We start from the raw sequence: 14,000 nt of genomic DNA on the forward strand, positions 1-14,000 counted from the left end.
ATAAATAGCAGGGGGTGTTACTGGATCGATACCAAACCCAAATATGTGATTAAAAAAATTTTTGTATGTCTGTCTGTCTGTCTGTCTGTCTGTCTGTCTGTATGTGAAGGCATCACGGGAAAACTGACGGTTCGATTTCGATGAAACTTGGTATAATTATACCTTATTATCCTGGGCGTAAAATAGGATACTTTTTATCCTGGAAAAATACGTAGAAAAAAAATTAATCTTAATTCTTCAGTTTTATCCATAGACGTTGTTCTGTAGAGTGTAGAACCGCGAACACACGTTCCGTATTATTATAGGCCTAGCCGTATTTGGGTCCAATAGATATTTATAAGATGTCATTGTCAGAGTTACTCAAAATGGAGAAATAAACCATCCACGCGAAGACCGACATCCGCGCGGACGGAGTCGCGGGCGGAAGCTATATAAATGGGTTTAGTTCTGAAAAGAACTTTTTAAATCGGTTTAGTTACTTACTAAACGAATTATTATCAAGCGTAAATTCCGCACACGTCCATCACGTAGGGAGCCGACCGCGCGAGTAAGCCGCGCGGCAAGTTTATTTCGTGATCTTAACCCCCCTCCCGTACCCCTGCCCGAGTGACGCCTACAACGCATAGCTAGCCGAATACAGTTTATTTTTTAATTTTTTTTTAACTCGTGATATCTTTTGAATGGATTGTCAGAATCGAATAATTCAAAAAGTAATATAAAGATATTGAAGCAGTCTTAAATAATACATCGTTTATTTTGATAAGGGTTAATACCAAGGTACAAATAAAGAGCTTTTTGTAGCGGTGGTATTTTAATTTCTTTTTTTCAATAAAAAAACGCTTATTGTGACATGACTGTAATAGTTAGAGATATGCTGCCGCTGATTTTTTGTAGATAATGGTGTGTTCTAAAAAAATGTAGTATATCATTTTGTTCTATCATCAATAGTTTTCGCAGCGCACGCGATGTAAGGTAGTTTTTTGATATTTTTTTCACACCTTGGATTACGTTATAGTAATTTTAGTAAGGATGCCTATTTTTTTTTGAAAATGAAATATAGCCTATGTCATTCAGAAATGATGTAGCTTTCCAACAGTGAAAGAATTTTTCAAATCTGCCAAGTAGTTTCGGAGCCTATTCAATTCATACAAACAAACAAACAAAAAATCAAACCTTTCCTCTTTATAATATTAGTATAGACAATATCACGGTTTGAAGGTACACTTCTACCTAATATTTTTTATGTTATGTACTACTTCGTAATTGTGTAAGGATTTGAAAGAATTGTGTGAAAATTAAGGGAAAAAACTAGTTCAATATTCAGAAATCTTACATTTTTATCTCTATCAGAAAATTATTAAAATCATATTAAATGTGTAACAATTTTTAAATTGTTATACACTTATACATCACGATTATAATATTTGGTTCTGCTTATATCACGTGCCACTGCGGAACCCTACAATAACGTGACTATCGTGTCATCTTTTATGTTTTTCTAGTTGTAGTTGTACACCTGAAATGTCACCACGTTTATGGAGATGACAAATGCCCTATCTAGGTGATTAATCTTTATAGGCAGCTGGTCGGTCTAAGAATATGATCGACAGGTAAGGCGGGTATTGCAATAGCTGACCCGGTATTACATATCGTCGTTTATGGCCTGACATATACTTAGCCTTAATGAACCTACTCTTATTTCGCTAGTTTGAACTCTTCCATTTTACGCAACGCTTGGTTTATGAGTAATCAGCGATTGTGCTAACTTATTGAATTATAGTTTTATTACACGTAAGTAAATTGATCGTCGGACTATTTTCCCAATTACCCACTAAGAAGCTATTCGGATCTTATTATTATACCTATTCAATGACTTAGGTATTCACAACATTCCTCTGGGTTATTTAAGGTTCAATTATGTAGTATTAAATGTAAATGTCATAATATTAGGGCTTAATTCTAACGGTGATGTAACAATGCACTAAATGGGCTTTGTTGCTAATAATACATTTAATGGAGATTCCAAGTTTGCATTCAAACTTTATAAGTTGATTGCCAAAACGATGCTCTAAATATTTTTCAGTTACTTTTCGAATCAACTATAATCTCGTAGGTTAGAGGAGTTAGTGGGGTTTGATTTTAATACAAAAAATTAACAGTTTTAATAACGTTGGTGATACAAACAAACACACTGGTGTACTTAATTAATTTGATTATTTTACCTTTTTAAAAAGAAAAAGTGTATACCTATGTACTTACATATGAAACCTTGTAAACAACCTTGCGAAGTCAATAGTGTTGCATCAGCAGTCACAGGTCATCTCTGATTCCGCTGCCTGACCACGGTTTCTTTTCGTTTCTCAAATTACAGTACATTCCGTATTTGCTTATCTAACAAAAATGCCTATTAGGGAGTAAAGTTTACGTGATGTTTGGAGGTTGATTTTAATTTTAATTCGACACAGACCCTTTTTATTTAGTTCTATTTATAGAACTCCACCGATATGGCTTGACCGATTCTCATGAAATTTTTCTGTAAATATGTATTTTTCAAATCCCTAATACCTAGGTATATATAGGGTAAGGAAGAAACAACGTTTGCCGGGTCAACTAATTAGTATTTTAATAATACATAATATAATATGACGTTTAGAATAATTATAAGTATGTCTTTAGTTTGAAAAATCCCAACAAAGCTGCAGGTAATATTATAAATGCGAAAGTAACTTCATCTGTTGTCAATGTTTCATCACGACTGAACCGATTTGAATTAATTATACACAATACATAGGTACACAGATAGTTTGAGACCTGAGAAAATACATAGGATAGGTATAATCCCCACGTAGGAGTTTTTCTTTCGAACGAAGCCGCGGGCGGAACGTTAGATTTGGATACATAACTATATGAATAAATTCATATTTGAAAACTTGTATCGATATTAAAGATTTTTTGGTAATGTGAACATAACCTATTTCTTTATAAATTTAATATACATTGCATGAATAATGCTGAATCAGTAATTTCATCGACGCAAATATTTGAAAAATCAACATGTTTTATATGAAGTTATGTACGTTGACTGTAAATTGTTACTACATAATATGTAATGACAAAATAATTTTCTATTTAGAATATAATTAAATTATTTTGGGTTTCTCAGTAAGTAGGTAGGTACTAGGTATGTATGCCATACGTTCAACATCTATGTAGGTATACATAATCTCTTTAAATACGTTAAACTTAAGAAAACTTTATTTGTAATAAAATAAAAATTACTTCACTCAGAGAGAACAAGTCTATATTTCTAAAGGCTCTATAAAATGTATAAATTATGTAAAAATAATTAATAAGGGTCAATAATATCTACACTACAAAGTAGCGTAGGTGTACATGTAGTGCAAATATTTCTACTAGTCTTAAATAGCCACTATATAAAAAGAATATACGAAGCTAAAGTACAGACGCTTTATTTGTTTCGCATTTTATTCAAATTCGTTCATATTGTTCTCGCAACGGATATCCCACGTTTGTAGTGAAATAATGTTTCAATGTGCACGTGAGCATTAAATTTTAATAAGTTCACCTGGACTAGTCTTTGTTTACTGCATTCAGTCTAGCGAATCTAATTTAAATTTATTTACTTATATTTTTTAAGACTTAAGGTTAGGTTTGACTTTAAGGCGCTTAGAAATGATGATATTCAATTCGCAGTTTCAAGGACCTAGCTTTTGATGGAAATTATGGTGACATATATACCTAAAGGTATAGGAACAATTTTATTTTTATAAAATGAGATCTTTATTCTGAACATTTACAAAAAAAAAATCAAAACTGATCACATTAAATATAAGCGAACAAACAAAAACGCTTATTTTTATTCAAGCTCAATACCAAAGTTCAGTATAACATATTTCTGTGCTTTAAACAAACAAAGTTTCTTCCTGAACATCTTGGAAGCGTAACTAACGATCACCTTAATATCACCATTGTCTGGCTTACCGTATTCAATGCGGCCTCGCGATATGACCTTTTGTTTGAGGATGCTACATTCCGACCCGGTGAATATTTCCCAAGTCATCTGAACGTTCTTTCACTAAGAAGGTATCATACAGACTTAAGACGTTTTAACATAGGTTTACAAAAGAATTTCTAGGGCAAAAATTCAATATATACAACAAAAAATGTCAATTTAATAAGCTTTCACTCTAAAATTATTTAAGAATCATTAAATGAAACTGTTAGACATAACAGGATTGACGGTAAATATAAATTTGAAAATCGAGTACAATATACACAGCTATTTAAGCTATATAAGGCTGTTTCAAATGACAGAACATTTATTATGTACCTAGGTATATTTTAGAATTCTTTCACATACCACAGAAGTAAGGTTGAACTATCACACTCTATTGACTCATCAATTCAATAACAAAATAATCATCTCCCACCATCGTCACCTATCAATGTGAATGTGTTATAATAATAAAAAATAAAGGTTAAATATGAATTGCTGCGTGTTTTGCTTCGCGTAATGAACTAGTAATCATTTGTTACAAGATATACAGCAATATAACCGAATTCCCACAATCATTAAAATATTAATGTTCGAAAGCATTAATCATTTTAAATTGGAATAAAGTTTGAAGAGATTTTAAATAAATATTTTGTTTATTTCTATTCTGGTTTTTGTTTCTAGTCCATGCATATATTATAATGAGGAAATATTTTTTTATTTTTTTTTTAGTTTCTTCTAGCGTAAATAAGTTTCAAAATTAATGGAAAATTCTTTTACCAGCACTGACCTGGATAATTTCTGAGTGACACAGTGTATATTTTTCAACCCAAGCGAAGTTAGGGTGAACATTTAGTCAAATTTGTATAAAATGTAAAGACAATTAGCGGATAACTGTAAGTATTTAATCATATAAAGTAACAATAGAATAGAGTGTAATTCAAATGTTACCTTTTTGCTCATTAAGAATGAGATACAAACAAAAAGTTTATAATTTGATTATCTTTCCATTCATTTATCGAAAACAATGTGCTTTGTTAGGCGTAACTCTACCTTAAATGGGTATTTAGGTGTATAGTATAAAGCACCGACTTCAGTACTACCAACCATTATATACGAAATCATTTTTGTATGTTATTGTATACGCGAAGTAGTTAGTAGGTAATGTTTCTCCAAATTTTCCATTTTCATACATAAGTGGCGTCTTTCGTTGAAAGTTGTTCGTTGTTTATTTTGTTGCATCCTACTTACTGTTTAAAAGTTTTTAATGGTTTAAGCACTATGTAAAAACCGCGTTTTAAATTTTAATGTTGCTAAAGCGAAACGCTAAAGTGTTTCAAGTTTCCCATTCGTTTTACAATAAAATACAGTAGGCGGGTCAGTGATGTAAAATTGTGTAAAATAAACTGCAGTTAACTCTTGCATAAGTTGCTTACAACTTAATATCCACAAAATAGTAAAGACGTACTTCAAGATTATATAAGATTATGCAGCAAAGTTGTTGTCCCGGATATAATTATACATGCATTAAAGAAAATTCTTAGGTAATAAACTTTATCATTTAGCTGCTTACGTTGCAATATATCATACATAATATATCACATATGTAATATTGAAACTTTAGATTCATTAATTTAATTTTATGCGTAATAAACAAGGAGCATATTACTTATACTATTTTAATAGATCCAATATTACCTATGATAATGTAATACGAGCATTGGGGTTTAAAAAACCAAACATTCAGTAAACGATTTCGTTCCACTTGCATAGTTATGCACTTTTATTTGTAGCGAACTCCTGCAGCACAGTTTATCCAATTAGGTATTATAATATATTATAATATTCACTTAAATAAAACCATGAATGAAAACCTTGTAACATATATCTATTGCACCGACCGCGACAGCTCTACATTTTTTCATAATCATTGCACGGTTTCGCATTATAATATTTTTCTTTATTAATTTGATATAGGTTCAAATGTCACATATCAAGTAACAACGAAGGATAAAAATATAATAACCTACATGATATCAAACCGCAAAGGTCTAGTGCGTATTACGTATGTACCAGAAGACTATAGTATCTATTTCTTGTAGATGCATGCGATGCGGCCGTGAACCAAATGTTTTTCACGGTGGATGAGCGTTTGATATTGAACGATCCACAGGCGATGCAAGAAAATTGAAGCAATGTATACAATTTTTTTGATGATCTATTGTTATTTTTACATTAGCGCTTTGAAACCTGTTGCCGTCATTTGTCTATTGTAGAGCAATCTCGTTACTATAAAAAATGTTAGAAATCAAAACATTGATAGGTACATGTTATAAATATGGGAAATAATAATCTTTACATAACATATAATTTTATGACTGGTTGTTGATAATTTAAAAAATCCGGTAAATGAAAGGCTACGCTTTCCTTAAACATTACCCAATCGAAGGATGTACGGATGGACATGTCATATACTCGTTGAACTCTAATGACTAGCGACAAAAGTCCGTTTAAAATTATTCTTAGTTTAATAATTATGTATTCTAATATATTATATTTCGATATGTTATTAATAATCTTAATTCCTTAAGAACTACCTATTCAGTGTCTTAATTCTTTATAATTTACATTTACACCTGACCTTTGATACAGTACCTATATGAGTTAATCATCGACAGTCATCAAAAGATAATATCTTTTAAACTCAGTTTCTTAATAACATATTCAGCTTTAAAATTCCGACAATTACCGTTTCTTAGTTTCCCATACGCGCATTGTTTGGTCTGAATGTGCTACACATTTATAAAAAATGGTTTAGTAAAGTTTTGCAACTTGTCACTGCTTTAGCGCTAAACCATTTGTCTTACATCGTGAGAATTATATCTATTAAATGCTTTAACTGCGAATTAACTTTAAAAACCGAATGTTACTCAATACCTTAAAAAAACGATCTATTTACCTATAACTTCAATATTATCTTATCCATAATATGGTCCGTGTATAATATTATGTAGACCAAGCTTTAATGAAACCGATGTTAATATAGCCAGCAATAATTATAAAACGACTCTACACGTTATAAATATTAAAAACTATAAACCAAACTTTATATGAGGTTTATCTATGAAAAATTTCCCGGTGTAATTTCGGATTCTGGCTCCTCCCTTTATCGCGACTCTCATAGTTACCAGACCGAGTGCATGGCACTGTGCCATATTTGATAGGTGTATCGTTTGTAATTCATTACCTATTCCACTAAAATAAAGTTGCAAAACGGCAGATGTGTATTTAGCAATGATTGGCAGAGGCGTGTCGTCCTCGGCAGGGCGCCTGACGGTTGGCACGACTCCCGAGCGATGCTTCTGATGCATCGATAACAGCATGAGAAACATCCCACTTGCTGGCTTAACAGTCGTGTAGATCACGTCATCAATGTATATGGGAGCGAGCATGACATTTAAATTATCATCATTGGCTGTATAGGAATCTGTTAGTTCTTTCTTTGTATTATTATGGTTATAATTTACAATATTTCACGCTTCGATCCACGGCAATCTACGAGGATATGGAAAATCCTCTTTAAATTGCTGTATACAATCCAATTAATTGTTTTAAAGATTAATAATGTTGTGGCATTTAACCTTTATAAATGTGATAGATCTATGTGTAAAACCTTGGAATACATCCTTAACGACCATCGCGGAACGAAGATCACGGATGAGATTGTTTAGCATCCGCAATGTTTGTTTTTTGTGGAATATGGAAGTCTTACTTTATAATAATTCAATAAATTTTGGTTTACATACCAAAAAAATTTTTCAAAGGATTAATCTGGCACAACTTTTAAGAAGAGAATTAACTATTCTTAGTTTCGTGTAGAGTTGCATCGTGTTTGCCATTTGAAGAACTCTATGTTAAATTTTACAACTTTCTCATAATTATTGTTCTGGCGCTATTCTCAAGCGGGACTCGTGAATCTCGATAACGTTATAGAAATAGCGAAAGTAAGGCTTTACTTTTGATAAACATATGAAAAAACAATGTAAACTATGAACTTTACAATCAAAAGCTCTCCAAATTTTCTTAGGTAAAAAATATTTTGTGTAGGTATAGGTGATAGAGATTGGAATGAAAAAAAATTTGCATTTATTGCCTCGCTTAGAATTACTATATTAAATATAAATTGCTTAAATAACAAGTACTTAGATTCCTAAACCTGAAATACCATATTACCATGCAATTATAAGGAATTTAAGGCAAACAAGATACATATTTTAAATGGTAAAATACAACATAATAAAGTGATGAGCATTTGCGGTTTATTGCTAAATGCTGATTTCAAGCCGGCCGGTTACTTTTAAAAATTACACTAAACATTTTATTGCATATTTGTTTGGTTATAAACTTAAACAGTTAAAAGTCATTCATTAATTTTTCTTTTTAAGGTGATTATCACAGGAAAATATTCACAAGACAAACAAATGATGGTATTTGGTACCCAACGTAAAATGCTAATATTTCGACCGATATCCTACCGCGGTGCGAGCTTTGACTAATTTTAGTCGAAGCGTGCTCCACTCCCACTGTTATGTTTAAGCCACCGTTAGTTTGATTGCATTGTTAATAACCAATTCCCAAATGTTGACGCGTACGGTAATGTAAAAATAGCAAATTACATTGTCTAAGCTTAGAGTTGCGCCATGCCTAACTGTTGTCGATTATTTAAACGGAGACAATGTTTGAGTCGCACGCAGACTGGGCCGAAGCTTCTCACGGCTCTTGAAGGTCGTGGATAACTCGGTTCTTACAACATACTTTAAATAATTTGATTTCATAATATTTTGCGCCGAGGGGCATACTTAGCAATTATATTATCGCAAATATTTTAATATTATCCATAAACACCGATTTTCATGTAGCCCATAGCGTTTTGTGGAAGTCTACTCATTACATCTTCAAATGCAATGTAAATAAATTACAAATAGTCATGACTTTACTTAAAGCAAACGATTTCTACGTTAAAATTACATACAACAGAGATTTACGGCTACACAGTTACCGTAAAATAAGAGCAATTTCAAGACGTCACATTTTCTGCGATAATAAAGTGGAGTTCCACAAATCAAATTGGCGTGTAGTAACCTGAAGGGACACATCAGAGTTTCCTAGCTCGTGGCCAAGGCTGTGTTAGATAACATTTGCTTTCACCCACGGTATATCACGAATGGCTGGGCTGAGCTGAGTGGGGTCCCGCGACCGGCGGCGCATCGCGACCTGCGACCTATGACATCGTTCCGCTTATGTTTAACTTTAACGAGTTAGTATTGTTCTTGAAACAGCTATATTATATAAAGACTTGTAATATATTTCTTCATTTTACATGTAGAGCCCAACTGGCTGACAAATGATTGGAATTCCATTGAAGACATATTGAAATATTTGCGATATTTACATACAAAGTTGCGCCTACTCATATACCTACCCATTAAGCCATTAGATAAATAGTATGAGTTTATTATCATTTCTTCACTTTTTGTATTTTAAAAACGTTTTTCATAGTAGACGCTAGAGTGGTTTCCGACACCCAAGTAATAATACTACATTCCGTTTTACACGCACAATTGTTAATATCAAGAGCACGATACTTCCACTTTCCTTATATCGGAACTGCTTGATAGATTTGGAGTTGTTGCGTGTGTTTAATTCTTTATTATTCCATTATAATTATTACTTAGTACCTAATTGGTTCTTAAATTGACCTCTTTTTAAAATATCCCGTATTAATTTTATACCATTGTACCACCTTTATTTATCTTACTTTATCTATAAACCATATATACAACCTATTATATATTAAGGTCCATATTTTGTGTGAAATAGTTAAATAATCTTACCTACTCTTACCAATAACCAAGTCCCTATACTGTACCTTATACTGATTCTAGACATTCTTTATTTTATGTAATCCGTTTCATAGTTACTCGTATTTAAGATTTGATGCCACTGATAATTAAATAAATATAGAGAGCATTAAACTACATGAACAGTCAATATTATTGTTAAAAAAATAGATGATCTTTTGCGATCATAAATTATTAGCATCTCAGTCACGGTTCCAATCTAAAAAGCTAACAAGCTCGAACATAATTGCTGAGAACCTGCTGAGGTCAATAAAGTATCTCAATAAACTGATACATCTTACATTATTTCGATTGCTGGAGGTTAAACTATACACGATATACGTGTTCATTGATTGAGTAACAAAAATTATGTATTCGGAGATGATACGGATTGTATTAAATGATTCATGTATATGTTATTTAATGGTAGTAATAAATTAATATTGAAACCTGCTATAATTATCTTAGTTTGTTGATGGATGTGCCTATCAGTGATTCACCTGATTACTTCGCAGTGTTCCAAATGAAACATATTGTAACTTCCTAATTTTATTATAGGCATATATGCAATCCTAACTAGAATAATATCATGGCATCAGATATTATATAATATGTAATACTTATGTAGACTAACATAGATCACATTTCCGTCAGCTGTTAGGTAAATTAAAAAAAAACACATTTTTAACCTACATTTAGTACCAGTTGCTATTTTATGACCCTGTTATGGATGATGATTGAAATATTTGAATATTCATATTCAATGGAGCATAGCCCACAAAACACGTCAACTGTTCTTTATATAATGCACACAGTAGCATATTCTATTTATTCTGAATGCGGCACATCAAATTGCAAACAGAACGAGCATAATTAAATATTTCGTGTTAAATTGCAAATGTTTACAAACACTTGGGTATTTTATTTCAATACCTAAAGTTACGTAACAAATCAATTACTTACAAGTAAAAGAAAACGCATACAAACGAATTTTAAAGTGGTAACTTACCTAGTAGTTTTAGGAAACGGGTTTCGATTATAAAATACCGATTACTCAATGCATCAAAGTGGATGAACAATGGTTACAGAAGATGCGGTAAGTAACAATCTCACATCGAAACCACTTCACAATAGAATTACATTTTGGCGCTTTCACTAAGCCTTATCAATTCGTCACTTATTGATCATCACTGCATGCTTTATTGCCTTCAATTACTAGAACAATATCCGAAATTTATTGCTGAAAGAACATCACACGATACCTTCTAATATTATACAACGGTTAAATTATGTTGCATTGAGAATAATTTATCACCTTTTCGATTTTCCTTTATTTATACCTACAAATATGAGGCCCGTTTCTTCGTAGTCAACCTTCCCAGTTAAATTTTAATTCCTGTCATTAATAATAATTATTTCGTTATCCCTGAAAGGCGAAAAACGAATTTGCTATGACACTTTTTGTGATCGCTAACGGCGAACCACCAGCTAGATTTTATATGCATATTTAAATATAATACCTAGGTACTTTCACCTTTTACGTATTATCAGAATACCAGTGTATATCTTGGATACCTATAAAAGTGACGTTCCGTGTCCCCTTGTGGGGTAAGGGGCAGATGCATTAGGCCTACATCTGGATTACTGGATACGTAAAGCTAAATAATATTTGCTATACTTGCACTAAGCAAAAATGAATCAACATTCTAACGTGCTTGACATTTATAGTCGACCTAGGTATGCCTTAAATCTAAGTTAATATCATTAAAGATGGAATCACTCTAGTAACTTTATAGATATTAGATAGGTACCCATAGGCCATAGGATTAGGACTAAATAATGTGATTCCATACAGTTGGGATGTTTGTACCTACCTACTACCTACTACCGACAAGAGCAGATCCAGGGGATATAATATACATATAATAGATAAGGTATTAAATAATTTTTTACCATTTCTGTTATTTCTAAATTCTGAGAGGTATTCCGGAATATGACTAATCCTATATGATAAATTCCAATAATAGTACCAGTTGAAGAATGACGTAATGAGCCATATTAAAATATATTTACATTATTTTAATAACTACTACGCTTTGTAAATTGTACCTACATTTTATACATAAGTGCTGCAAGCAAATGCATTGCCTCGTCAAGGACTACGGCTGCCGACATCTTCGGTACATCCTTTCACGTCCTACATAGAGCCTTTAAGAGCTTGGGTAAATATAATTTGATTATCTTTTAAAGAGGATTATTACTATAATTTTATCCATATCGTTATTTAAATTATTTATTTTTCAATGGGTCACCTTAACCCTATTCTTTAGGTATGAAGTAAATATTTATTTAAATTGTGAAAATATTGTACGTATTAATTAGTATCGTAGATAAGCTTCTACGATACTAAAAAAACATGTCTATGATTAATATAAGCTTTTATCCTTTAAAATATTAAAACAGATAATGATTAAATATTATTAACCTCTTTGATAATGACTCTGAAACTTGGTAGGTAGTTACCTATTTAAACTAGGCACACGAACACCCCCGTATATTTTTTTACCTAATTTAAAGCCGAATGCTTAACGTCTGGATATACTTAAACATATAAAAATGGAAAACCATCATAATTCATAAACTGTGTAATCTAGGTATTTAGATTTTATTTTCATTAGATAGAGTCGTAGAGCTTTAACAAATTGAGCAACGAAATCAGTTTGAGTTACGAATGTACATAAATCACGAAGATTCTTGTAGATAGATAATCATATCTATAATCTACCTATCAGCTTGCATAATATATGAACTCTATAAATAGCCGTATATCTACTTCATATTATTATAATTTATAAACATAAATATAGGTAACTACGTGGTAAGTACCTACTACAAATATAACAATAGGTAATTGCTGATTTCCTATATTTAAAATCAAAGGAAGATTTGATCGTTATTTTTTACCTTGAACTTTAAGAACGATAATGGGTAAATATCTTAGGTAACCTTTCGCTTTTTTGAGGTACATAATGAATATGTATACCCACAGTGATTTACCTTCATAGAAAAACTAACCAAGTGCCCTAGCGATTTAAATTATCTATTTTAAGAAACTTAGAACGAAAGACGAAAGCCAACCTACCTACTAGGTTATGAGTAATATATGGTAGGTTCTTACTAACTGGGTAAAACATCTTACTCCCATACGAATTTCCTTTGGCCATACGGGCAAAGCCGTGGGCGGAAAGCTGTATATAATTAATTTTTTTTTTCATACCAATGTGCCAAAACCTTGCAACATAACATGGACAATATCTGTGACAATATTATTTAGTATACAGTTAAAGCTTATAAGGCTCAAAATAAAATTTTTCATTCATGATTCCAACGACATTCCCTATAAGACCTTTGTTGGAGAATTTCTTACTTAATAACACTAGTGCGATGTCTACTTTCCTTAATAACATCGGAATGTTTAGGTTTCCTTCGACTTACGTGTAGTATCTAGTATTAGCAAATAGATAAGTGATTTTTACGGACTGACATAATGATCTAATTGAAGCATAACCTGATATAAAGGAAGAGGCTTTGAGGCAATGCACTGACACTTCCGTGCATTGTGGCTGTGAACCGGGTCGCGGGACACTTGCAACACTGCAATTATGTGTCTAGTGAACCCAGAAATAGTACTTTATTTCGCGTTAAAAGTTAAGCTTTGTTTCTACGATTGTCTTTAAGATAATTGAGAAAGTTAAAAGCATGTAGTTACTAAAAGGGTAATAATAGATCTTGAAAATTTAAGCACACGTTTAGTGTTTAAACGCTTCTCTCCGTTATGCCTCTCAAATTATTATGAACCATTATTTTCACAGTTTTTACGTATGATCTTTAGTCATAGTTTTCGGAATAGGCTGCAAAATAAAACGAATATCCTTGTTATTTAGACATTTTATTTACAATATATTAATATTCTCTGTATTTATTATCTTAAACATTGCTCAACATCAGTTCAGGCACTGCATATACATCAGTTTTACATTACACTGAAGAATGTAACACAAGGGGACCTCACTTTTTAGTTTTTA

This window comes from Colias croceus, chromosome 6 (genome assembly GCF_905220415.1).
Source record: "Colias croceus chromosome 6, ilColCroc2.1".
Taxonomy (NCBI): Eukaryota; Metazoa; Arthropoda; class Insecta; order Lepidoptera; family Pieridae; genus Colias; species Colias croceus.